The 25,594-nt window shown below is 41.2% G+C and overlaps 1 long non-coding RNA gene and 1 pseudogene across 1 annotated transcript; one reads left to right on the top strand and one right to left on the bottom strand.

The window, feature by feature from the left end:
* The first annotated feature begins 1,125 nt into the window (after nucleotides 1–1,125).
* On the top strand, nucleotides 1,126–22,735 carry LOC140209467 (uncharacterized). The gene is made up of 3 exons (XR_011888989.1): nucleotides 1,126–1,260; nucleotides 18,697–18,757; nucleotides 20,775–22,735. It is a non-coding gene; the product is annotated as an uncharacterized lncRNA (long non-coding RNA).
* Nucleotides 10,309–18,612, bottom strand: LOC140209593 (translationally-controlled tumor protein homolog pseudogene; annotated as a pseudogene).
* Nucleotides 22,736–25,594: the final 2,859 nt, after the last annotated feature.

Here is a 25,594-nt window from a genome sequence, read left to right as displayed (position 1 = left end):
TCCTTTGATGGCTTAGTGGTATTACAGGTAGGACAACACATCATAAGTCCAGCAATCCAGGTTTGATTCTGACCTCTGATGCTGTCTCTGTAGATTTGCATGCCTTCCCAATGATTTTGTAATCTACCAACAATGAGCTGATTGTCAGGTTAACTGATTACTATAAATTTTCACTCTTGGATTTAAGGGGCGTATCTGAGAGAAAAGCTTACAGGGAAACAAGTAGGATGATGAGATTTTTCTGAGAACTAGTATAGTCTTAATAGGCTGAATGGCCTTCTTCTATATTCTGGATGTGGAGGCATTGCTGACTTACTTACAGGTATGCCATAATATAATCTAACATCTGGCAATTGAGTAATATTAGGAATCAGAGGTGAATATTTTACAATTCCCGGCATTTGCTGTGGAAAAAGAGTTTACCTTTCTGTAACATAATTCTTTATTTGAAGTCCATATTCAAAAATATCAGTTTTTCTTTACCATTTAACGGCAACTCCTAACATAATGACCTCACTAAATGAGCAAAATGATCACCAAATATGATTGTTGCACAGAACCGTGTCCATTGGGACATAAGAGATTGTGTTAACAGTCATGGAGATATTTTTGGGATAAAGGAGTCTGTGAACGATTGTATGTGACAAAGGAAGGTGGAATTCACATGAATTCATACAATGAGTTATTCAATTTAAAGTTATTAGCAATAAAAGGACATTTTAAGCAGTGTACTAAAACTGGGCTTTCCCCACCTCCTGTGAGTTTTATAAAGTCGCTGTGCACAGTACAATTCATTTAATTTTCACACAAAAGGAGAGAAAGTTCATGAAAAAAGGTATTAAAATTTGACTAATACCACTGATCAACACTGCATCATTCCCTCAAGTACTTCAGAAATAAAATATACAAATGTGGGCAGGGAAAAATCCTCTAAATGACCACCATGATGAATAGTGACACCCTTTCCATGGTGCCAAACCACCAAGAAAGGAAGTCAGTAAATGCTGTAACGTGTCTAACCTTTTAACAGTAAGCATGAAACCCAATCTACTTCCACGAATTTGCCTTGTTCTTGCTTAGTTTATCTGGCGGGTTGCCAATTTAACCATTAGCGTAAGATCCTCAGAATACAGTCATTAGAAGTGGCTGTCAAGTGCACTTCCTTTTTTATTTGTTAGCATTGAAAAGTCTGTAGCAACATCATTTAAAAGCCATGGCTACCTTGAGAGTTTACTCTTCATCATGGAGGAAGCATAATAGGTAAGTGAAGTGAATATATTTGTTCCTTTGTCTTGTAACTTGCCCACCATATTTTGTAGAATTATTTCAGACAATCTCCAACTAGGAAAAAGAAAAGTTTACAATTGCATAAGTGATTCTGCAGATGCTGGAGATCCAGAGTAGCACAAACACACAAAATACTGGAGGAACTCGGCAGGTCAGAGAGCATCTATGGAGAGGAATAAACAGGTGACGTGGCTGAGGATTTGTCTGTGATCTTATAGAAAGGACGTAGCGTCAAAGCCTTTAGTGTGCATGAACATATGAAAAATTGTATTTCCTTAAGAACTATTTTGATAAAGGAGGGAAAGGACCTTTTATTCATTTGTTCAACTTTGGAACCTGGGCTTCATTGGAAGGCTATCATTTATTTCCCATCCATATTACCATGAAACATAGAAGCAGAATTAGGCCATTCAGACCATCAAGTCTGTTCTACCATTCCATCATGGCTGATGCCGGATCCCACTCAACCCCATATATCTGAATTCTCGCCATATTCTTTCATACCCTGATAGATCAGGAAACGATTAACTTCTGCCCATATGCACAGACTTGGCCTCCACCACAGTCTCTGGCAGAACATTCCACAGGTTTACTACTCTCTGGCTAAAAAAATTCCTCCTTACCCCTGTTCTAAAGGGTTGCCCCTCAATTCTGAAGCTGTGCCCTCCATTTCTGGTTACCCCCATCATAGGAAACATCCTCTCCACATCCACCGTATCTAGCCTTTCCAAGAATGGGACCTGCTCTCAGGGCCTCATGACTGGCCACTTTTTGATACCTCAAGGATGTGACCTGGAAGACTAGCACACCTTCAGGGTGCTGGGTTTTTGTGGCTCTGGAACTGGGCTGATTCAAGGCCAATGCCCCTGACTGAGGCATTGGGGAGAACACAGAATGTTAGGAGCAGCGGGTTAGCTGACCTGTGTGTCCAGAGACCTGAGCTCTCAGGATGCAGAGCTTGGAAAAAGCAACGCAACAGACTATTAACATCATAAATCAGCGAGTTGTTTATTATGTCTCCCCTCTCACTGTGACATGGGGACATCTCTTTTTCCCTTATTAGGGAGAGAGAGAGCCTGTGGCATGTTGAATTATCGGGTGAACGAATAGCCTTTGGGGTACTGCAAGTCTGTGTACTTATTAATGCTTTGCTGCACGCTTGAGTGCTCAGTAGGGGGTGCTGATGCTTTTTTTGCTGGTGGGGGAGGGGGGTCATTGCCTTGTTGCTGCTTGTGCGTGGGAGTGGGGAGCTTTGGGTTTCTAACGTTTAACTGTCATTCATTCTTTGTGGCGCTCCTCTGTTTTCGTGGATGTTTGTGAAGAAGAAGAATTTCAGGTTGTATATTGCATACATTTCTCTGACATTAAATGTACTATTGAACTATTGAAGTGCAGCCTGACCAATACCTTATAAAGGCTCAGCATTATCTCCTTGCTTTTAAATTCTATTCCCCTTGAAAGAAACGCCAACATTGCATTTGCCTTCTTTACCACAGACTCAACCTTTAAATTAACCTTCTGGGAGTCGTGCACAAGGACAAAGTTATGCACATCTGTTGTTTGAAACTTCTCCCCATTTAGATAATTGTCTGCACTATTGTCCCTTTTACCAAAATGCATTATCATAATTTCCCAACACTGTATTCCATCTGCCACATTTTGGCCCATTCTTCAAATCTGTCTAAGTCCTGCTGCAAACATATTGCTTCCTCAGCACCACTTACCCCTCCATGTATCTTCATATGATCTGCAAACTTTTCCACAAAGCCATCAATTCCACTATCTAAATCATTGGTAAACAATGTGAAAAACAGCAGTCCCAACACTGACCCCTGAGGAATACCACTAGTCACTGGCAGCCAACCAGAAAAGCCCCCTTTTATTCCCACTCGCCGCCTCCTACCTGTCAGCCATTTTGCTGTCAATGCCAGTATCTGTCCTGTAACACCATAAGATTTTATCTTTTTAAGTAGCCTCATGTGTAGCACCTTATCAAATGCCTTCTGATAATCCAAGTAAATGACATCCACTGCCTCTCCTTTGTCCACCCTGCTTGTATTAGATTAGATTAGACTAGATTCAACTTTATTGTCATTGTGCCGAGTACAGATACAAAGCCAATGAAATGCATTTAGCATCTGACCAGAAATGCAAAGAATAGCGTTATTTACAAAATAACTGCGAATAAAAATAGTGCTACAGCACACAAATATAAAAGTACTGAGACAGTACAATATGGAGGCAATACTGCTTAGCACTGTGATGTGAGGTTCAGCAGTGTCACAGCCTCAGGGAAGAGGCTCTTCCTGTGCCTGCTGGTGCGGGAACGGAGGCTCCTGTAGCGCCTACCGGAAGAGAGGACAGTAAAAAGTCCATGGTTAGGGTGAGATGCATCCTTGATAACACTTTTTGCCCTGCCCAGGCAGCGTTTATGGTAGATGTTCTCAATGGTGGGCAATTGGGTGCTGATAATCGGCTGGGCAGTTTTCACCACATGCTGGAGTGCTTTGTGGTCCGATACGGGACAATTGCCATTCCACACTGAGATGCAGTTGGTGAGTATGCTCTCAATGGTACAGTGGTAAAAGTCCATCAATATCCTGGGACAGAGGTGAGCTTTCTTCATGCACCGCAGGAAATAAAGGCGCTGTTGCGCCTTTTTGATCAGGATGGAGGAGTTCAGGGACCAGGTGAGATCCTCAGAAATGTGGACACCAAGGAATTTGAAGCTTGATGCACACTCCTCCACTACAGTTCCGTTGATGTAGGTGGGGACGTGAGTGTGACTCCTGGCATGTCTGAAGTTCACAATGATCTCCTTGGTCTTCTGGGTGTTAAGGGCCAGATTTTTATCATCACACCATGCAGCCAGGTGCTGGACCTCATCCCTGTAGGCCGTCTCGTCATCCCCTCTGATCAGACCAACCACTGTGGTGTTGTCTGCAAACTTGATTATGGAGATAGAACCATGTACAGGAACGCAGTCATAGGTGAAAAGGGAGTACAGAAGAGGATTCAGCACACAGCCTTGAGGCACACCGGTGTTCAGGGCGAGAGTGGAGGAGGAGAGGTTGTCTAACTTAACTGATTGGGGTCTGTTAGTCAGAAAGTCCAAGGTCCAATTGCAGAAGGATATGGTGATACTAAGCTGGCAAAGTTTGGTGATCAGCTTGGAGGGGATCACAGTATTGAATGCCGAACTAAAGTCAATGAACAGCATTCTGACGTAAGAGTTGGGGCTGTCCAGGTGGGTCAGGGCAGAGTGAAGTGCCGTGGAGATGGCATCCTCTGTTGACCTGTTGGTGCGATAGGCAAATTGATGGGAGTCCAGGATAGTGGGCAGACCAGATTTCAGATGTGATAGAACCAGTCTTTCAAAGCACTTTGCAATGATGGGGGTGAGTGCAACTGAATGGAAGTCATTAAGGCCCGTGGCAGTGGAATACTTCGGCACTGGCACGATGGTGGCGATCTTGAAGCTAGTGGGAACAACTGCCTGGGCCAGGGACAGATTAAAAATGTCTGTGAAGACCCCGGCCAACTACCCTGCACAGACTCTGAGCACAGGGCCAGGTATTCCATCCGGACCAGCTGCCTTCCGTACATTCGCCCTGCTCAGGGTGGCGCAAACATCGGAGGTGGAAAGTGAGAGAGGCAGTTCACCAGGTGGGAGATCCGCTTTGAGGGTGACCTCCTTGTTCTCTCGGTCAAAGCGAGCGTAGAAGTAATTGAGCTCGTCAGGGAGGGAAGCACAGCTGGGAGGGGGCACAGTACTAGGTGGTTTGAAGAAATGACCTGTATGCCATGCCACATGTGCTGGGGGTCCGAGGAGTTGAAATGCTCCTCGATTCTCTGTTTATATGTGTTTAGCCTGAGAGATTCCCCTCCTCAGGTTGGCCCTGGCTGAGCTGTAAGCCTCCCGATCTCCAGACCTGAAGGCTGAATCTCTGGTTTTGAGCAGGAGGCAAACTTCTCTGTTCATCCATGTTTCTGATTGGGGAAAACTTTTATTTGTCTTTGTGATGCCACTATCTACACACTTGTTGATGTGCTCAAGGACAGAGTTGGTATATGAATCACCGTTAACCTGAGAGTCTGTGGTGGCATGGGCAGCAAACGCAGCCCAGTCTGTGTGCTGGAATTGGTGCTGAAGAGCAGATCTTCAACCAGATCTTAATTACCTCAAAGAACTCCAACAGATTTGTCAGGCAAGATTTCCCTTGACGAAATAATGCTGACATCGTTTGTCTCCAAGTACCTCAAAACCTCATCCTTAATCCTCATCCATGTTGTCCTTGAGAAGTTGGTGATGATCCACCATGTTGAAACACATAGTTCTTATGGTGAAAGTGTTCCCACAATGCTTATGGGTATGGAGTTTCAGGATTATAAACAACAATACTGACAAACTTACAATATATCCTCATATCACAGAGATATAAAATTAAGAGAAGCCTGCAGTCGTTAAATGGTAGATCACTCAGTGCAGGAGACCCAGCCCCTGATACTGGTTTTCTTTATAAGTCTTTGTGGTGACAAGGAGACGAAATAGAGAGGATGGTCAAGTGGAGTCACAACAACGGAGAAGTTGAACAATAAAGGGTACATAAGTCACCCGGGCTGGATGAACTCCACCCTAGGGTTCTGAAAGAGATAGTGGTAGAGATTGTGAGGCATAAGTAATGATCTTTCAAAAATCATTGGACACTGGCATGGTGCCAGAGGACTGGAAAATTGCAAATGTCACTCCACTCTTTAAGAAAGGAGCAAGGCAACAGGAAGGAAATTATAGACAAGCTAGCCTGACCTCAGTGGTTGGGAAGATGTTGGAATCAATTGTTAAGGATGAGGTTATGGAGTACTTGGTGACACAGGGCAAGGTAGGACAAAGTCAGCATGGTTTCATTATGGGAAAATCTTGCCTGACAAACCTGTTGGAATTCTTTGAGGAGATTATACATACTATAGATAAAGAGAATATTGTGAATGTCAATTATTTAAACTTTCAGAAGGCCTTTGACAAGATGCCACACATGAGACTGCTTACCAAGTTAAGAGCCCTTGGCATTATGGTAAAGCTACTAGCATGGTTAGAGCATTGATTGATTGGTAGGAAGCAGCATGTGGGAATAAAGGGATCCTTTTCTGGTTGGCTGAGCGTGAGTAATGGTGTTCCGTAGGGGTCGCTTCTTTTTATGCTATATATTACTGATTTGGTTGATGGAATAGATGGCTTTGTTGCCAAATTTGCAGATGATACAAAGATTGATGGAGGGGCAGGTAGTGTTGCGGAAACGGGTAGACTGCAGAAGGACTTAGACAGATTAGGAGAATGGGCAAGAGAGTAGCAAATGAAGAACGATGTTGGAAAATACATGGCCATGCACTTTGGTAGTAGAAATAAATGTGCAGACTATTTTCTAAAAGGAGAAAATCCAAAACTCTGAGATGCAAAGGAACTTGGGAGTCCTTGTAGAACACCCTGAATGTTAACTTGCAGTTTGAGTCAGTGATGAGAAAGACAAATGCAATGTTAGCATTCATTTCAAGAGGTCTAAAATACAAAAGCGGAGATACGATGCTGAGGCTTTATAAGGCACTGGTGAGGTCTCACCCTGAGTACTGCAAACAGAAAAGATGTACTGGCATTGGAGAGGGTTCAGAACAGGTTCATAACGATGATTTTGGGAATGAAAGGGTTATCATATGAGGAACGTTTGATACCTCTGGGTCTGTACTTGCTGGAATTTAAAAAGATAAGGGGGGATTTCATTGAAACCTTTTGAATATTGAAAGGCCTAGACAGAGTAGATTTGGAAAGGATGTTTCCCATGGTGAGGGAGTCTAGGACAAGAGGGCACAGCCACAGGATAGAAGGACGTCGATTTAAAACAGAGAAGCAGAGGGTGGTGATTTTGTGGAATTTATTACTGCAGGCATCTCTGGAAGTCAAAACGTTGGGCGTATTTAAGGCAGAACTTGATTGGTTCTTGATTGGACATGGCATCAAAGGTTACGGGGAGAAGGCTGGGGAGTGGAGCTGAGGAGGGGGAAATAGGATCAGCCATGATTGAATGGCAGAGCAGACTCGATGGACCAAATAGCCTCATTCTGCACCTATGTCTTATGGTCTTATGGTCTTAAATCCTCATTGAGTTGTCATCGGTGGAAAGGGTGAGCAGTTTCATGTTTCTGGGCATCAGCATCTCAGAGGATCTATCCTGAACCGACCATATTGATGCTATCGTGACAAAGGCAGACCAGAGGCCATACTTCATTAGGAGTTCGAGGAGATTTGGGATGTCACTAAAGACTCTAGTAAATTTCCTCAGACATACCATGGAGAACCTTATGACTGGTTGCATCACTGTCTGCTATGGGACGCCAATGCACAGGATTGTAAGAGGCTTCAGAAAGTTGTTGACCTTGCTAGCTCCATCATGGACACAAGAGACCCCACGATTGAGTACATCTTCAAGAGGTGTCATCTACGATCAATGCCACCTCAAGAAGGCAGCATCTATCATGAAGGACCCATGCCTTCACTGGCATGTACTCTTCTCATCAGGGAGAATGTACAGGAACCCGAAGGCTCATACTTAGTGTTTCATGAACAGCTTCTGCCCCTCTGCCAAGAGATTTCTGAATAGTCTATGAACCCATGAACATTACCTTGCTAATCCTCCTTTGCACTATTTATTTATGTATTTTTATTGTTTGTGAGAGTAATTTGTTATGCCTGCACTGCACAGCTGTCACTAAACAACAAGTTTCATGATTAATGTCAGTGACGATAATTCTGATTCTGAGTCTCCAATCAATAGTGACCCTAAGGTTATTGTCGACAGGGATTCAGCAAAGGAAAAGCCATTGATTATCAAAGGTGGTTAAGTCCTTTTTTTTACTGGAGATGGAAATACCTTGCAGTGACTGTTTTGTAAATGTTATTTGCTACTTTAGCTTGTGTCCTAATGTTTTCTATATTGGGCTGGAAACATGGGATGCTTCATTTACTGAGAAGTTGGGAAAAGAATTTAGCATTGTACAATCCTCAGAACATTCCCACTTCTGACTTTGGGTTGAAGGAAAGCTCTTGGATGAAGTAGCTGAAGATATCTGGGTCTAGGGCGATGCCTTGACCGACTCCTGCAGAGATGACCTGGGGCTGAGATGATAGATGGTTAGCAGTCACAACCATCTTCCTTCTATGTGGTTTGACTCCAAAATTGATGAGCTTTCTCTTTGATGCCCATTGACCACGCAACCTTTATGCCACACTCAGACAAAGGACGCTTTGATGTAACGGGCAGTCGCTCTCACCTTCTTGCTGGAATTTAACTCCTCGTTCCACTGTTGGAACAAGTCCACCATGCGCTCTAGGGCTGAGAAGTCCTGTGGCATTCCTATCTGAACACTTGTGAGTAAGTTATTGGCGAGCAGGTGCTGATTGATAGCAATGGAAAATTCCATCACTCTTCTGCAAGCAGATTGATCATATGGTAATTCGGCAAATTGGATTTCTCCTGCTTTTTTTGTGAAAAAGATCTAGCTGAGTAATTTTTCATATTGTCAGGTGATACCAATGTTATAATTAGAGGTGCAGCTAGTTCTGGAGTACAGGTCTTCAGTCGTACAGCTGGGATGTTGTCTGTTCCTGCAGCCTTTGCATTGCCCTATGCTTTCGGCCATTTTGTGATATCACATGCAGTATATTGGATTGGCTGGACACTGGTTTCCACCATGGTGGAGATCTCAGGAAGAAGCCAAGGTGGATCAGCTGTTCCGTTCACACCTGCATGCTAGGGCCCACCAAGGTTGATGATGAGATATTCAGCTGTCCTGGATTAAGAAGAACACATAGCAGGCACTTAATTCTCATCATCTTAGGAAGTGAAGAGGTTCAAGGGAAGGCAGCATTGTGTCTGGCAGTGAAGGTTACCTGTTAGCACTCTCTTGCCTTTGATGTGAAGAATGGGCTACGTTTCTGGGGCTGGGTGCATCTGTAAATGATATCATAGCTTCACACACTGCTGTTGGAGTATTTTTATCTTCTCTTACAAACTCTTCGAAAATCAATGAGCAGGAGCTGTGAAAACACTTTTGGTTTCTGTGATGCTTTGCTGAACATACTCTCTCATTTCTGAAATCTGGGTTTGACTCCTATCCTGGTGAGATCAAAAACCCTTGTCACTGAAGACACTACTGAAAATACAACTAGAAATAATGCTGGGCAGATTATCTTCAATACTAGTGTCTGTGAGTCCACAATTTAAACTGGCTACCAAGATAGCACTTCCCTCCAAAGGTTGCCAACAATCCCAGTATGTTCTGGTGCCCTTAAAATTTCAGAGGAGATTCCAGAATAAGCAGTTTATGCAGGAAAATCAGAGGAATAGTAGCAATTCTGTGTTTCAGCTTTCTTTGAGTGTTAGCTTAGGAAGTATAAAAGGTGTGAAGAAAAAATTTTTAACATTTTAACATTTAATCTAATCAGGTAAAGAAGATCCTGATCACTTTCCAGCTCCTGTAGAAAGACAATCTACCTTGAAAATAGATCAAAATAAGGGAAAACTACTGTTGAAATAAGGTCTAAATTGTAATTTTTCTTGCAGTTTAACATTCTTTATGCTCGCTTACGTGTTTATATAATCACCTGCTTGTTCTTAAATGCTCAGCTGGTTTTCATTAATTTGTAGTATTGCTGGTTCTTTTTCTTTTGTAGTTTATTTGTTTGTAAGGCGCAAGTTCACAGCAGTATAAATCAAGCTGCTCTTGTTGTCTCATAGGCTGTTCTTATCAAAAGGATACCCTGATCTGTCCAGTTTGAGCCTGTTTTCAGTATAAAGATAGACTATCAGGCAAGATTATTTGTTCTTTCTTTTCTTCTAACTTACAGTAGAGCAAGTTGGTTACAGTTAGAGTTAGCTACCTCCACCTGTGCTTTACTATTGTATTTTTTGTTATGAACATCAAATACAATTGCTATAAACACAAAATTTTCACCTCATTTTTTTTCAGTGATACCAGTTCCAAGTTTATTGCAGGTAATATGAACATTAAGTCATTGTGACTGACAAATTCAACATGATGAGTTGCAGGCAAATTTAGCATTTTTCAATTTCCAAACCATCCTTGAAGAAAACCATATATGGAGTACCTTCAGAACGGTAATTTAGTAATCCAACCATTCCACCGATATCCATACTCTCACCTATGTAAAACTTATAGTCTGCAAAGTTTTTTAAAATATCTGCAACTACACCCTTAGTACTGTCAGTAAAATTTTCCAATGCTTCTGGGTTTTCTTTTTGAATTCTTTCTTTCAGGCGTTTCATGTACTCCTTTATGGAATTTCTGCAATCATTTTTGCTGAAATAATTGATATTCCACATATTGATTGGGACTCCCATACTGTTAAAGGTCTAGACAGGTTAGAGTTTGTAAAATGTGTTCAGGAAAGTTTCCTAAATTAATATTTAGAGGTACCAACTGGAGAGGATGCAATATTAGATCTCCTATTAGGAAACGAGTTAGGACAGGTGACGGAAGTGTGTGTAGGGGAACACTTTGGATCCAGTGATCATAACACCATTAGTTTCAACTTGATCATAGATAAAGATAGATCTGGTCCTTGGGTTGAGGTTCTAAACTGGAAAATGGCCAAATTTGAAGAAATGAGAAAGGATCTAAAAAGCGCGAATTGGGACAGGTTGTTGTCCGGCAAGGATGTGATTGGTAAGTGGGGGGCCTTCAAAGGAGAAATTTTGAGGGTGCAGAGTTTGTATGTTCCTGTCAGGATTAAAGGCAAAGTGAGTAAGAATAAGGAACCTTGGTTCTCAGGGGATATTGGAACTCTGATAAAGAAGAAGAGAAAAATATATGACGAGTATAGGAAACGGAGCAAATAAGGTGCATGAGGAGTATAAAAGTGCAAAAAAATACTTACGAAAGAAATCAAGAGGGCTAAAAGAAGACAGGAAGTTGCTTTGGCAGTTATGGTGAAGGATAATCCAAAAAGCTTCTACAGGTATATTAAGAGCAAAAGGATAGTAAGGGATAAAATTGATCCTCTTGAAGATCAGAGTGGTTGGCTATGTATGGAACCAAAAGAAATGGGGGAGATCTTAAATGGGTTTTTTGCATCTGTATTTACTAAGGAAACTGGCATGGAGTCAATGGAAATAAGGCAAACAAGTAGTAAGATCATGGAACCTATACAGATTGAAGAGGAGGAGGTGCTTGCTATCTTGAGGCAAATCAGAGCAGGTAAATCCCCAGGACCTGATAGGGTATTCCCTTGGACCTTGAACGAGATTAGTGTTGAAATTTCAGGGGCCCTGACAGATATATTTAAAATGTCGGTATCTACTGGCGAGAGGCTGGAGGATTGGAGGATAGCTCATGTTGTTCCATTGTTTAATAAAGGCTCTAAAAGTAATCCGGGAAATTATAGGCCAGAAAGTTTGATGTCAGTAGTAGGTAAATTATTGGAAGGAGTACCAAGAGATAGGATCTACAAGTATTTGGATAGACAGGGACTTATTAGGGAGAGTCAACATGGCTTTGTGCGTGGTAGGTCACGTTTAACAAATCTATTAGAGTTTTTCGAGGAGGTTACCAGGAAAGTGGATGAAGGGAAGGCAGTAGATGTTGTCTACATGGACTTCAGTAAGGCCTTTGACAAGGTCCCACATGGGAGGTTAGTTAGGAAGATTTAGTCGCTAGGTGTACATGGAGAAGTAGTAAATTGGATTAGACATTGGCTCAATGGAAGAAGCCAGAGAGTTGTAGTGGAGGATTGCTTCTTTGAGTGGAGGCCTGTGACTAGTGGTGCGCCACAGGGATCAGTGCTGAGTCCAGTGTTATTTGTCATCTATATCAATGATCTGGATGATAATGTGGTAAATTGGATAAGCAAATTTGCTGATGATACAAAGATTGGAGGGGCAGTGGACAGTGAGGAAGGTTTTCAAAGCTTGCAGAGGGATTTGGACCAGCTGGAAAAATAGCAGATGGAGTTTAATACAGACAAGTGTGAGGTATTGCACTTTGGAAGGACAAACCAAGGTAGAACATACAAGGTAAATGGTAGGGCACTGAGGAGTGCAGTAGAACAGAGGGATCTGGGAATACAGGTACAAAATTCCCTAAAAGTAACATTAAAAGTAGATAAGGTTGTAAAGAGAGCTTTTGGTACATTGGCCTTTATAGATCAAAGTATTGAGTATAAGAGTTGGAATGTTGTGGTGAGGTTGTATAAGGCATTGATGAGGCCGAATTTGGAGTATTGTGTGCAATTTTGGTCACCAAATTACAGGAAGGATATTAATAAGGTAGAAAGAGTGCAGAGAAGGTTTACAAGGATGTTGCCAGGACTTGAGAAACTGAGTTACAGAGAAGGTTGAATAGGTTAGAACTTTATTCCCTGGAGCATAGAAGAATGAGGGAAGATTTGATAGAGGTATATAAAATTATGATGGGTATAGATAGGGTGAATGCAAGCAGGCTTTTTTCCACTGAGGCTAGGAGAGAAAAAAAAACAGAGGACATGGGTTAAGGGTGAAGGGGTAAAAGTTTAAAGGGAACATTAGGGGGTAGGCTTCTTCACACAGAGAGTGGTGGGAGTGTGGAATGAGCTGCCAGATGAAGTGGTAAATGTGGGCTTACTTTTAACATTTAAGAAAAACTTGGACAGGTACATGGATGAGAGGTGTATGGAGGGATATGGTCCAGGTACAGGTCAGTGGGACTAGGCAGAAGAATGGCTGGGCACAGCCTAGAAGGGCCAAAAGGCCTGTTTCTGTGCTGTAATGTTCTATGGTTCTATGATTCTAAGTTTCTTTGAGATGGTGATTCAAAATAATGTCAACTCCACTAATCGTTAGTATATCAGACAGCTCAGCAGGACGTTCTTGGGAAGCATTGCCACCAATTACAAGTCATTAATCCCTCCTTCTGTTCTGCGAAAATACTTCCCCTCCACCTCGTAACTGATACCCTTCGGGCCTTCCTTGATCTAATAGATGTCGGAGAACATCTCATCTCCTGAAACGATACACCAAAAGAGCCTCGTGACGATGGAAGGCCCCAACGGCCCCACAATCCTGACCGAAAAAAGCTTCACCCAATTCTTGATGCCTGAAAAACCATCTTGACCATATAGTCTCCAGCCTCAACACCACAAAACTGCTAGAAATCTGACACACAGAGAAATAAATGTTGAAAATATTCAACGGGTCAAGCAGCATCTGTGGAAAGGAAGTTAACATCTTGGATCAGAGACCCTTCATTGAAAGTCATGCAGAGTTTTCAGCCTGGAACATTAACTCTGTTTCACTTTCCAAAGGTGATGCCCGACCTGCAGAGTGTTTCCAGCATTTGCTAATTTCATTATTGAAGATGGTGCACCATTTGACCTACAGAAAGGGCAGTGCTGAGTTATGGGCAAGGCTATTGAAATAGGTATTTTAGGGGAGATGAAACTGCCAGGAATGGGTTTGGAAAAATTCACTGCAACTGTGACATGGGCTCTTCTATATTGTGGATAAATTATTACAGCAGGATAACTCAACAGGTAGCTGCAGCGTGATTTAAAATATTCTTGCACTTTTTTGCACCAACAATTTAAAGCCAGAGTGACTGTTCGATTATCTCTGTCAACAAAACGTGTCACAGGCAGCATACTTCTAAATCAGGCGCTCCCAACCTGGTGACCATGGACCCCTCGGTTAATGGTAGTGGTCTACGGCATAAAAAATGTTGGGAACCCCCCGCTCTAAATGCACACCAGTTTGGATGAAAACTTGCATCTCAAAAAGACAGAGGAAAACAGCAGTATCATGTTGGTGTTAAGCAGATCCCACTGTGTTCAGCTCAATACCGAGATGTTGTATTCGATTAGGAGGCCTTGTGAAAACCTCAAAAATTTGTGGTTATTATCAAAAGTGCAACAAAGCATCCAGCAGCCAGCAGGGGCAACACTTTTCACATCACATGACCCAGTTTAACATTGTGTTTTTTTGAAGTAATGATGAGGGTAGTTTTGACACAAAGAATGTGGATTTAGATAAAATGAGAAGGTTAAAAATGTAAAAAACATCAGGACTATTACGGAGGAACTGACTGTTCAATTGCCTGACTTTTATTTCACTCTGGTGAGGAAAGTCCATCTGTAAAACATTTTTAGAAGAGATCGCCTATCTTCATTTTCAAACTTCAAAGTTTAAAGTAAATTTATTATTGAAATATGTATATGTCACCATATACTACCCTGAGGCATTCAGGGAAATACAGCAGAATCAATGAAAAATTATACTCAAAGACTGACAAACAACCCGTGCAAAAAAAAACTGCGCAATTTAAAAAAAATAATTAATTAACAATACTGAGATCATGAGTTGTAGAGTCCTTGAACGTGAGTGTGCCTGCTCTGACAATCAATCATAACTGATTTATTTTCCAACCCCATTATCCAGACTTCTTCCTGTAACCTTTAACAAAATCAAGAGGCTGTCAATTTCTGCTTTAAATACACCCAGTGATGGCATCCATAGCCCAAATTCCATAGATGCACAATTCTCTGGCTGAAGGAGTTCTCCTTCATCTCAGTTTTAAAGGGACATCCTTTTATTCTGTGCCCTCACACTCTAAATTCTCCTACTGATGGACTAATAGTCTTTCTGACTAATAGATAGGATACCAGCCAAATAGATAGGCCTTCAAGTAGAGAATTGTACTTTCAAATCATCCTCTCCTTCAGCATCCCTTCCCTGTTTCTCTTATCCTGATCTGAGCTCATCATATGGTGTCTTTCTCAAGGCTCTGAGACCCTTAAGAGCTAGGAGATTATATCTCTGTAACCACCTACCATGTGAAGTGCAGATATTTCCCAAAGTGATTCAGTGAGGAGGACATCTAAGTTATCACAAAAGGCATTGTGAAGCAGCAAGTGTCCATGATAAATTCTGCTGCAAATTCATTAAGTAAGAGCCCATAGACTGTGGGTGACAAAATCAAAGCTGAATAATGGAAAATTATTTCTTCTAAAACTGATTCAAATAGTATTACTGTAACCAACTGTGTGTACCAGAAAGGCACCCACTTAGCACAACGTGGGTGAACTTTGGTCTAAGGTGATCTTTTGACTACGAGTGATGATGAAGAGCTGAGCCAAGAGACATTGTTACTTCATTTCTATAACAAGGGACACTGCACTGTCAGAACAGCAATTCTGTACTCTCAATTGTATGAGAAAGTTCTAAAGGCATCATTTGAAGAGGGGCAGGGAAGGTCCCTTATCCCCTAATCAATGTTCACTTCATAATGAAACAGATTATCTGATCAATGTTCTCCATTTTTGAGACGCTATATTCTACAAAATTCATCCTATGCTCCAGGTTGATGCAATACTGGTCTTCATAACTGAATAGTTAAACTTACAAACTCAGGTTTTCTACATTCTGAACAACTTTCTGTCGTAGTTCAGTTCTTTCCACTAAGAATTTCTTTTTGAATCAAGGAATCGGGGACTTCCTTTCAATATTTTAGCTTATAATTAATTTAATCCAATCACTAAACGTAGTCATGCAAAACAGTAATAGGCTTTGCAATCTAGTTTTAAGTAACTGCTTATAAAACAAAGATCCTACTTTTGCTATATAAAATTCTACCTTCATTTGATTATGCTATATAATTTTAAACCTTGTTTTATTATTTAGAAGATAATACAGAAATTAAGTTTTGAAGTTTGAGAGGTTGGTCATGACTAGACTGAACTCCTGCCTCAGCAAGGACCTGGACCCATTGCATTTTGCCTATCGTCACAATAGGTCAACGGCAGATGCAATCTCAATGGCTCTTCACATGGCTTTAGACCACCTGGACAACACAAACACCTATGTCAGAATGCTGTTCATCGACTATAGCTCAGAATTTAACACCATCATTCCCACAATCCAGATTGAGAAGTTGCAGAACCTGGGTCTCTGTACCTCCCTCTGCAATTGGATCCTCAACTTCCAAACTGGAAGACCACAATCTGTGTGGATTGGTGATAATGTCTTCTCCTCGCTGATGATCAACACTGGTGCACCTCAGGGGTGTGTGCTTAGCCCACTGCTCTACTCTTTATATACCCATGACTGTGTGGCTAGGCATAGGTCAAATATTATCTATAAATTTGCTGATGATACAACCATTGTTGGTAGAATCTCAGATGGTGACAATAGGGCGTACAGGAGCGAGATATGCCAACTAGTGGAGTGCTGCCACAGCAACAACCTGGCACTCAATGTCAGTAAGATGAAAGAGTCAGTTGTGTACTTCAGGAACAGTAAGTTGAAGGAACACATAGAGGGATCAGAAGTGGAGGGAGTGAGCAGTTTCAAGTTCCTGGGTGTCAAGATCTCTGAGGATCTAACCTGGTCCCAACATATCGATGTAGTTATAAAGAAGACAAGACAGTGGCTATACTTCATTAGGAGTTTAAAGAGATTCGGCATGTCAACAAATACACTCAAAAACTTCCATGGATGTACCATGGAGAACATTTTGACAGGCTGTATCACTGTCTGCTATGGAGTGGGGGTGGGGGGGTTGCTATTGCACAGGACTGAAAGAAGCTGCAAAAGGTTATAAATTTAGTCAGCTCCATCTTGGGTACTAGCCTAGAAAATACCCAAGACATCTTCAAGGAGTGGTGTCTCAGAAAGACAGCGTCCATTATTAAGGACCCCCAGGACCTAGGGCATGCCCTTTTCTCACTGTTACCATCAGGTAGGAGATACTGAAGCCTGAAGGCACACACTCAGCAATTCAGGAACAGCTTCTTCCGCTCTGCCATCCGATTCCTAAATGGACATTGAACCCTTGGACACTACCTCACTTTTTAAATATCTATCTGTTTTTCATCTATTCAATATACGTATACTGTAATTGTTTTACTTATTTATTTATTATTATTATTTTATTTTGTTTTTTTCTTCCATATTATGTATTGCATTGAACTGCTGCTGCTAAGTTAACAAATTTCACGAAACATGCCAGTGATAATAAACCTGATTTTGATCCTGAAGTAAAACAGGACAGAGGAATGAATATAGGTGATAACTCCGAATGAAGCACTGTTAATGTAAACTTCCTAGCAAGTGGGTATCCTCTTGCTTGTCTAACCCCAGTGATTTCCTGAACCTACCCCAAGGACCTCTGAATGCTTTTGCCAAGCACAATGGTGCTAATTTCATGTTCATGTGAGTCCACAAGTACAAAAAAGCTACCACTTAGGCAAATACTGAAACTAATCAGTTTAGGAAGGGAAAGAATTAATAAGTAGTTGTTTCTTATAAGGAACAATTCCACATCCCTATTTAAATTGATTTACCTAAATAAAATACACATTGCATTAAAGTGGAAACAGCTGGTTAGGAATTGAATACTGTCAACTTGGTCCCCCTTCATCATCCTAGTAAATAGTCAATTTTAGTGATTGGGGCAATAAACTTAAGGGATACAATCTGAACAAATTTTGTGTGATTTTTCCATGCTCGTGCCAACATGGAATAAAAATCTATGGTGTGAAAGTTCAAAGATGCGCCTCCACTTTCTTCTGGTCGTACCATATGAGCATTGGTGCTTTCTGGAGGCAATGTGATTATTATGGCTTCCAGGGCATATAAGCTCATTACGAAAAATGGGACTGCACAATTCCTGCTGCATTCAGATCAGCTCATCCTCATCAGACACATGTAATGACATTGCTTCTATTGCCATGTTCTGAGGAGCAGCTGTCATTCCCAACACATTTGCCCAGTGATGGAGGTTAAAGAAGGTCTTCTTGAACAGGTCCCAGCTTGGAACTGTGAGCTCAACTCAAAGAAGTCCCCTTTAATTTATATATTCAGTTGCTCTTTTTTGGCTCCTCTAGCCAGCTTCACAATAGAAGCCCAATCCACCACTCCACCAGCTCAAAAAATTCACCCAATCCAAAGCCGGCCACTGATCTCCTGTCTTCTGGCCTCAATTATGGCTACTGACAATTCCATCCCATGCTCTTTGACAACATCTAGAGTCCTCCAGATTATCATGGTTGACCCCAAATTCTGATCACTGTCCACACCCCCAATCATCACCAAACCCTTGCACTGACTTTTCCACTTCAGGTGCAATACCATCCACACCCAGACCCAGCTTTTCTCCCAAGAGCTGATCATGACCTTAGATTTTCCCACTTTGTGGCATTTTGTCTGCTGTGGAACAGTATATGAAAGAAAGGCCTTACCCTTGTGAGCACCATTTCAAAAGCCCCAATACTCTGGGCCTAGGATTCATCTGGACTTTTGCAACTAAAATGCTTGCTAATATGTCATAAATATAAGTTATGTGAACTTATCCATGGTGTTTTCTATTATTCAGCATGAAGTCACCTCTGATAAGCAAACTCTTGATTCCAACTGGAGAGTTCAAATTTAAGCAGGTAAATGTATTCAATGCAGCAGCCTGGTTTAAGTTTATTGAATCCATCAAATGCCCTCTTGTGATTCTGCACTTTTGAGTATAGTTGAAGCCAAGTTCTTAGAGTAGGCCTCAAAACCAACCAGTTTAGTCCACAACAAGGAGCAGCAAAGATCAATATCAGAGTCAAAATTATATACAAACAATTATTCCTGCTCAGGTTTTCAGTACTGTGACTTTTGCAATAAAATTCAACACAAAGTTGGTTCTCTGCAGAATGGACTTGATGGCTGAATTTCTCCTTCAGTGCTATTAGGAACTACAGAATGAGAGGGAGAGGACTTTTCCCAGTTAACGCTTTTAATCCCAATTCTGCTGCTGAATTTCCCATCCAGAATATTGTTTCTCTTCCACTTACTCATTCCAGGCGTCTCCCTCAATCCAGACTCTGTAAAGATGTGATGCAAAACTCTCCCACCTCAGTTCTAAACGCACTGAGTTCTATTTATTCTTCCCAGTGGTGTGCACTGATCTGCACTGACAAACCTCAGATTTAAACTCTAAACTCAAAGATTCTGCAGTAGCTGAAAATCCAGAGCAACACATACAAAATGCTGGAGGAACTCAGCAGTTTAGCAGCATCTGTGGAGAAGAACAAATAGTCAACGTTCTGGGCTGAGACCCTCCATTGGAATTGGAAAAGAAGAGGAAGAAGCCAGAATAAAAAGATGGAGGTGTGGTGGGAGAGGGGAAGGAGTACATGCTGGCAGGTGACAGGCAAGACTGGATGGCGGGGAAATATGGTGATGAAGTGAGAAGTTGGGAGGTGATAGGTGGAAGAAGCGAAGAGCTGAATGAAGAAGAAGAAAGCTGATAGGAGAGGAGAGTGGACGATGGAAACAAGGGAAGGAGGAGGTGCACCAGTGGGAGGTCATAAGAGGGTGAGTAGAAGAGAGGGGGTGAAAGGGGAGCCAGAATGGGGAATGTGTAAAAAATATTACCAGAAGTTAGAGAAAGTCTCCTCTTTTTCTTTAGAATCTCCTCTTTGCTTTTCCTATACCTCAATCCTGCAAAGTATTCAATAACACCAACATGATCATCTTTGAACTTAAATGCTCTACTATTGGCAGTTATTTTCATCTTTTCCTTCCGATAGTGAAGGAGGCCATTTGGCTCATCAAGTCCATACCTGTGCTCAGAGCATTCCCATCAGTCCCAATGCCCCGCTTACTCCCCCTTGCCCTCTTCTCTCTCACTAATGCCCCATTAACTCTCAGTCCTTGTTCAACTGTCAATAGCCCTTTAACCTACCAGCTTCAGGATATGACAGGAGGAAGCCCATGCAGTAACAGGGATAATGTGTGTACAACACATGCACATCACTAGAAATCAGTATCAAACCCAGGTTGCTGGAGTTACAGAGCGGAAGCGCTAACTGCTTCCTCATGAGATTCAACATTCTGGAATTTCCCATCACCACCAGCACCAAACTTTTCTTTCCTTGTTAAAGATGTCCCTTAAATCTGTTTGTTTGCTCAGATTTTTGTTTGTCAATCAAAAATCTCCCAGTGTGTATCGGCACCATTTTTTTTAGACTACCCTCTGGTGGAGCAGATGCCCAACTCAGAGTCTCTGGCCCACGATAATCAAAGCAGAGGAGAAGCATCCGGTGAGGAACTGGGAATTGGGAGTCTGCACTGGGAACACGCTGAACCTTCAGTATTCCTGCTCAATTGTCTTTGCCCAGCTGTAACAAAATCTGCAGCTCCCACATTGGGACCTGCCACCTCTGAACCACACAACTGGAGCAAGAGTAGCTCATCCTTGATCTGAAGGACTGTCTAAACAAATCTGACTATTGTACTTCTCTGTCTGTATTTGTTCCTGATGTGGAGCATTTCCTGGGTACATTTTATTCAAGATTATTCAACGGTATTTGTTCTGTTAATCTTTCATTCGCTGATAGTATATAATGATTACCTTTAAATAACAATGGAAACTAATCCTCAATTTGTCCTTACTTCCTTTTCTTACCACAGGACATGTGACCCACCAGTGCAAGATGCAAGATACAGGAAACTTGCATACTGGTCTTGAATAGGAGCCAGCTCGGAAGTTAATGATGGTGGCTACTTGCCAGAATATAACAATAGGAACATTACTAAAGATGTTTGTGCATTGGAAAATCTCAAACCACAGAAGCTGAATAGTAATAAACATTATCAACCCAAGAGGTCCTCATGTAGCAGTACTATAAAGCATCATTGCATGGTTCTGTTCTCTATTCAGTTCCTCATCATCCTTCTGCAGGGAAGTTAAAGTGTTAATCAACTTTTATTAAATCAAATTGGTTCAAATTCACACTCAGTTGTAAAGAATATGCATATTTGAAAATGCTGTTGTCAATCCTTCCATACAATTCCAGTGTTACATTGTCTGAGAGGTCAATGCACCTGAACAATCTAATTAAAAGTGCTTTTCTGTTGAGTAATATTGGGCAAAAACAAGTACGTAGTTTCTCTGAGGTAGTATTGGGTTAAGATTCAAGATTGCATAGTCATTTCCAGTGCAAAAGTGTAAAGCAGAACAAAATAATTGTTACTCCGGATCCAATGCAGCACAATAAATATAAATACATAAAATGGCTTATACACATAGTTTGTATATACATAAGGTGATACTAGGTACTGGATGTCTGTTAAAAAAAAAAGGTGACTGACAAGAAATGATTAAGAAGTCCTGGTAGGAGAAGTGGAGGGGTGTGTTAGTGGGTGGAGGTGTTGATCAGTCTTACAGCTTGGGGAAAGTAACTGTTTTTGAGTCTGATAGTCCAATACTTGAGATTTAAATCTTCAACAACTGGGACTCAACCAAAATATCGATTTGATTATGTTAACTGTGCAATACAGAGAATTTAAAAATGTCATTAATTCTCTGTATCAGGCAATGATTATATTAAAGAAGTATTTCACATAAAATGTTGACAGAGATAGTAGCACCCAAATTAGGACATGTGCTCAATTATTAATGTGTTGGTGAATAAACAAGGAACACATACGCTTGACAGAACAAATACTACAAATCTCACGTGGAATGACAGAGAAACAGATTTTAACCTGAGCGTTCCATGTTGTGAACTCACGTTCCCAAGACATTTCTTAGTGGATTGTCTGCACAGTTGCACCCTATTGAAGTGCCTTCTATTGTTTGGTTTGGAGGTGGTAAATCTTAGAAGCCACAGAAATTTAGCTCCTGGAATGACAGACACTGTTAGAGCCTAATCCATCAACATATGAATACTGCCTGCAGTGCGGAGAAAATAGATCACGAAAATGGGAGGTTCACTGTTGTCAGAAATATTCACAGAGAATGTCTGTTTTTGTTTATCTCATTTGTTCTGAAAAGTCAGCATAAACTTTTCTGGCTCCAAGGAGAGAAGGAAAAGAAAGATAATTTAAAAGCAGAGAAGATGAATATTAGTCTCACAAATTAATATTGCTAATAACTTCATTGGCCTGATGCACTAGTGGATTTGTCAACCTGCTGTCTAATTTCCATCTCTAAGATTTAGATCCATTACCTAAATTAGCACTTCGGTGTGCTGGTGAAGAAGTGCTGCATTATTAGAGGTATTGCTTTTCAGATAAGATGTATAGCCAAGAAACTTATTTCCAATAAAATGAATGCTAAGGACCTGACCACATAATTTGTAGTCCCAGAGTTACCATTTATCCCGAGTCAATCTCACTGATGTAGATTGGAGTAGAACTACAAATTTGGTCACTGGTGCAAGAGCATTGCTGCAAGAGGCTTTACTCTACTTCTGAAATTTAGTTCTATTGACATCAATTTTTAGCATAAGTAATCAAGAAATTCTGCTCCTATTATCTGCTCACCCATCTGTTTTACTTGTGGTGTTTTGCTGTTTGTAAGTTGGCTGGTCTATTTGGCTACATGACTGTAGAGTTTTTACTTCAAAACCACTTCATTTTGGAAAATATAAAAGATACAATAAAATAAAAAATAAATATTTTTAGTCTACTTGTTAATTTAATTTTTTCAGTAAATATAGTGTCATAGCATACTATGCCATTTTAGGAAAGACTACATTGACAGAAGAGAAAGGGTAAGTGCCTTTATCTATCATTAAATGATACAATAACAAAATGGTTACAGATGTCCACTTTGAAACTTGTAATTTCATTCATATTATTTTGTTGTGGGAGTGTAATCCTGCAGCTATGACCAGGCTGAGGTACTGACCTCACCCTTGACTTGACATCCTTTGGCAATGCACCCTGACAAAGGCTTCCTTCTCACTTTAACAGTGCCAATGGACGTACTTGTCTAACATAATAAACTGATGTACCAGTTGTACTTTTCATCTGGCTCCGCATCTTTATGCCAGACTGAACTGGATGAAGATCATAAAAAGTTACTTCAAAATTCCTGAAGTTAATAAACCTAGTTAAAATTTCATTGCGCTTCTGCCTGTTAAAACATTACTATGATGTGATATTTTTTAAATATTAAAAAAATCAGGTACAGTACATTTTCAATTTTGTATAAATAGGGTAGTTATTTACCACCAATGGAGATAACTTCATTCAACTTCACTTGCCCCATCACTGAACCGCTCCCACAACTTGTGGACTCACTTTCAAAAACTCTTCATCTCATATTCTTGCTATTTATTGCTTATTTATTTATTTATGATTATTACTTCTTTTTCTCTCTTTGTATATTTTGTTCTCATTTGCACATTGGTTGTTTATCCATCCTGTTAGGTGCCACATTTCACTGATTCCATTATGGCTTTTAGCTTTTCTGAGAATGCCAGCAAGAAAATGAGTCACAGGGTTGTATATGGTGATGTACATGTACTTAGACCTCAAGACCATAAGACATAGGAGCAGAATTAGGCTATTCAGCTCATCGAGTCTGCTCCGCCATTCCATCATGGCTGATCCTGAATGCCACTCAATCCCATACACCTGCTTTCTCGCCAAATCCTTTGACGCCCTGACCGATTAGGAAATGATCAACTTCCACCTTAAATATACCCAAGGATTTGGCCTCCACCGCAGCCTATGGCAGAACATTCCACAGATTCACTAAAAAAATCCTCCTTACCTCCATTCTAAAAAGTCACCTCTCAATTTTGAGGCTGTGCCCTCTAGTTCTGGCTGCCTCCACCATAGGAAACATCCACTCCACATCCACCCAATCTAGTCCTTTCAACATTCAATAGGTTTCAATGAGATAATAAACTTACTTTGAATTATTGTTCTTGACATAAAGCTGAGGAGCCAGATGTGAAGTGTATCTGCCACCTCAGATTATTATGTTCCATGAGTGAGTTCAGTGGTCAAGCTCTGTGCTTCACTGCAGATTACAGATGTCAGAGACTACAGGTAGCCCAGCCCCTGATGAATCACTTCCCACAATGAGGCCCAGTGATATTTTAGTATTTCTCAATTCCTGAAGAGCCACTGCTGGCAAAGAAGAATGGTCCTCTGGCTTGAGAACATGTAATATCTTCTTCAATGATAAATGCCCATCTTAACCTTAGGCCCTATATACAGTATGATTCTTAGCAAAGAGTTTCTTGGACATGCTGGAAAGTCGCTCCAGTTGTAGAAAAAAGAATAAATGGTGGGAAAAAATGGCAGGAAATTGGAACGTTGCATCCAGTTTAAGATGGCACTGGTGGTGCCCAGCAACTACTTACAGGTGGCAAAAAACAAAACAAAGGAAACTACTATATACCTTATTAATAACGATCAATGCCAACCATGGAGAGGTGAGCAAAGTGCGGTCAAGGCAAGCACTGGTGCAGGTGAGGCACAGTTGTGGCAAGCAGAGATGAGCAGTGGGAGAGGCCTAGGGAAGGCCTGGTCATGGCCAGTGAAGTCAGGATCGGAGGAGAGTCAAAGCATTCCCTCAAAGCGAGGAAAGTCCCGATGTCTGAACAATTTAAACACCAGGCTGAATTGGAAAGGTCGGGTGTGGGCCCCAGTGCGGGCCAAGAGAGAAGAGCAACCCAATGTTTGGATGATTTATATTCTGGGCTAGAATGAAAAGGCCAGGGTATCGGGACTGGAGGTGAGGCATGGGCTGGTTCTGCTCATTGATCCACAATGTTTTCTCAGATCTAAGCCAAAGTGCAGTGCTGGCTGCAATGATGCCTGGTTTCTCATCTGTGATCTCACAACGTTTACTCGGCTCTACGATGAACTGTGGCTGTTGTATGCACCAACTACAGTCACATCTGGCTTCCTGTCTTTCATAAAACTCTAGTTCTGAAGCTATTTGCTTACCTTTATTGTTTGCACGATTATTTTTTTTATCTCTCTCCCTGCACTTTGGATGCTTGATTTTTTTAATGGGTTCTTTAGGGGTTTCTTTGTTTTGTGACTGCCTGTAAGGAGGCAAATCTCAAGGTCGTAAAATGTGTTCCTATGGTACATGGAGCTTAGAAAAACAGAGGGCTATGGGTAACCTGAAGTAATTTCTAAGGTAAGGACATGTTTGGCACAGCTTTGTAGGCCCAAGGGCCTGTATTGTGCTGTAGGTTTTCTATGTTTTCTAACATATACCGGCAATATTAAACTCGATTCTATCACCAAGGAGGACATCATCAGAAGGTGCATAGGAATACCACCACCTACCAATTACCTCCATGTCGCACACCATCCTGATTTGGAAATACATTGTCTTTCCATCTTATTACTGGGTCTAAATGTCAGAACCTCCTCCACAACAGCACAGTGGGATTACAACTCACCACCTCCTTCTCACAGTTGAGGATAGGTTACACATGCTGCCTTGCCATTACTACCAATGATCCCATCAATAA

Source organism: Mobula birostris, chromosome 14, assembly GCF_030028105.1.
Source record: "Mobula birostris isolate sMobBir1 chromosome 14, sMobBir1.hap1, whole genome shotgun sequence".
Lineage (NCBI taxonomy): Eukaryota > Metazoa > Chordata > Chondrichthyes > Myliobatiformes > Myliobatidae > Mobula > Mobula birostris.
The sequence above is the reverse complement of the archived record's forward strand: the minus strand, read 5'-3'. Positions and strand labels throughout refer to the sequence as shown.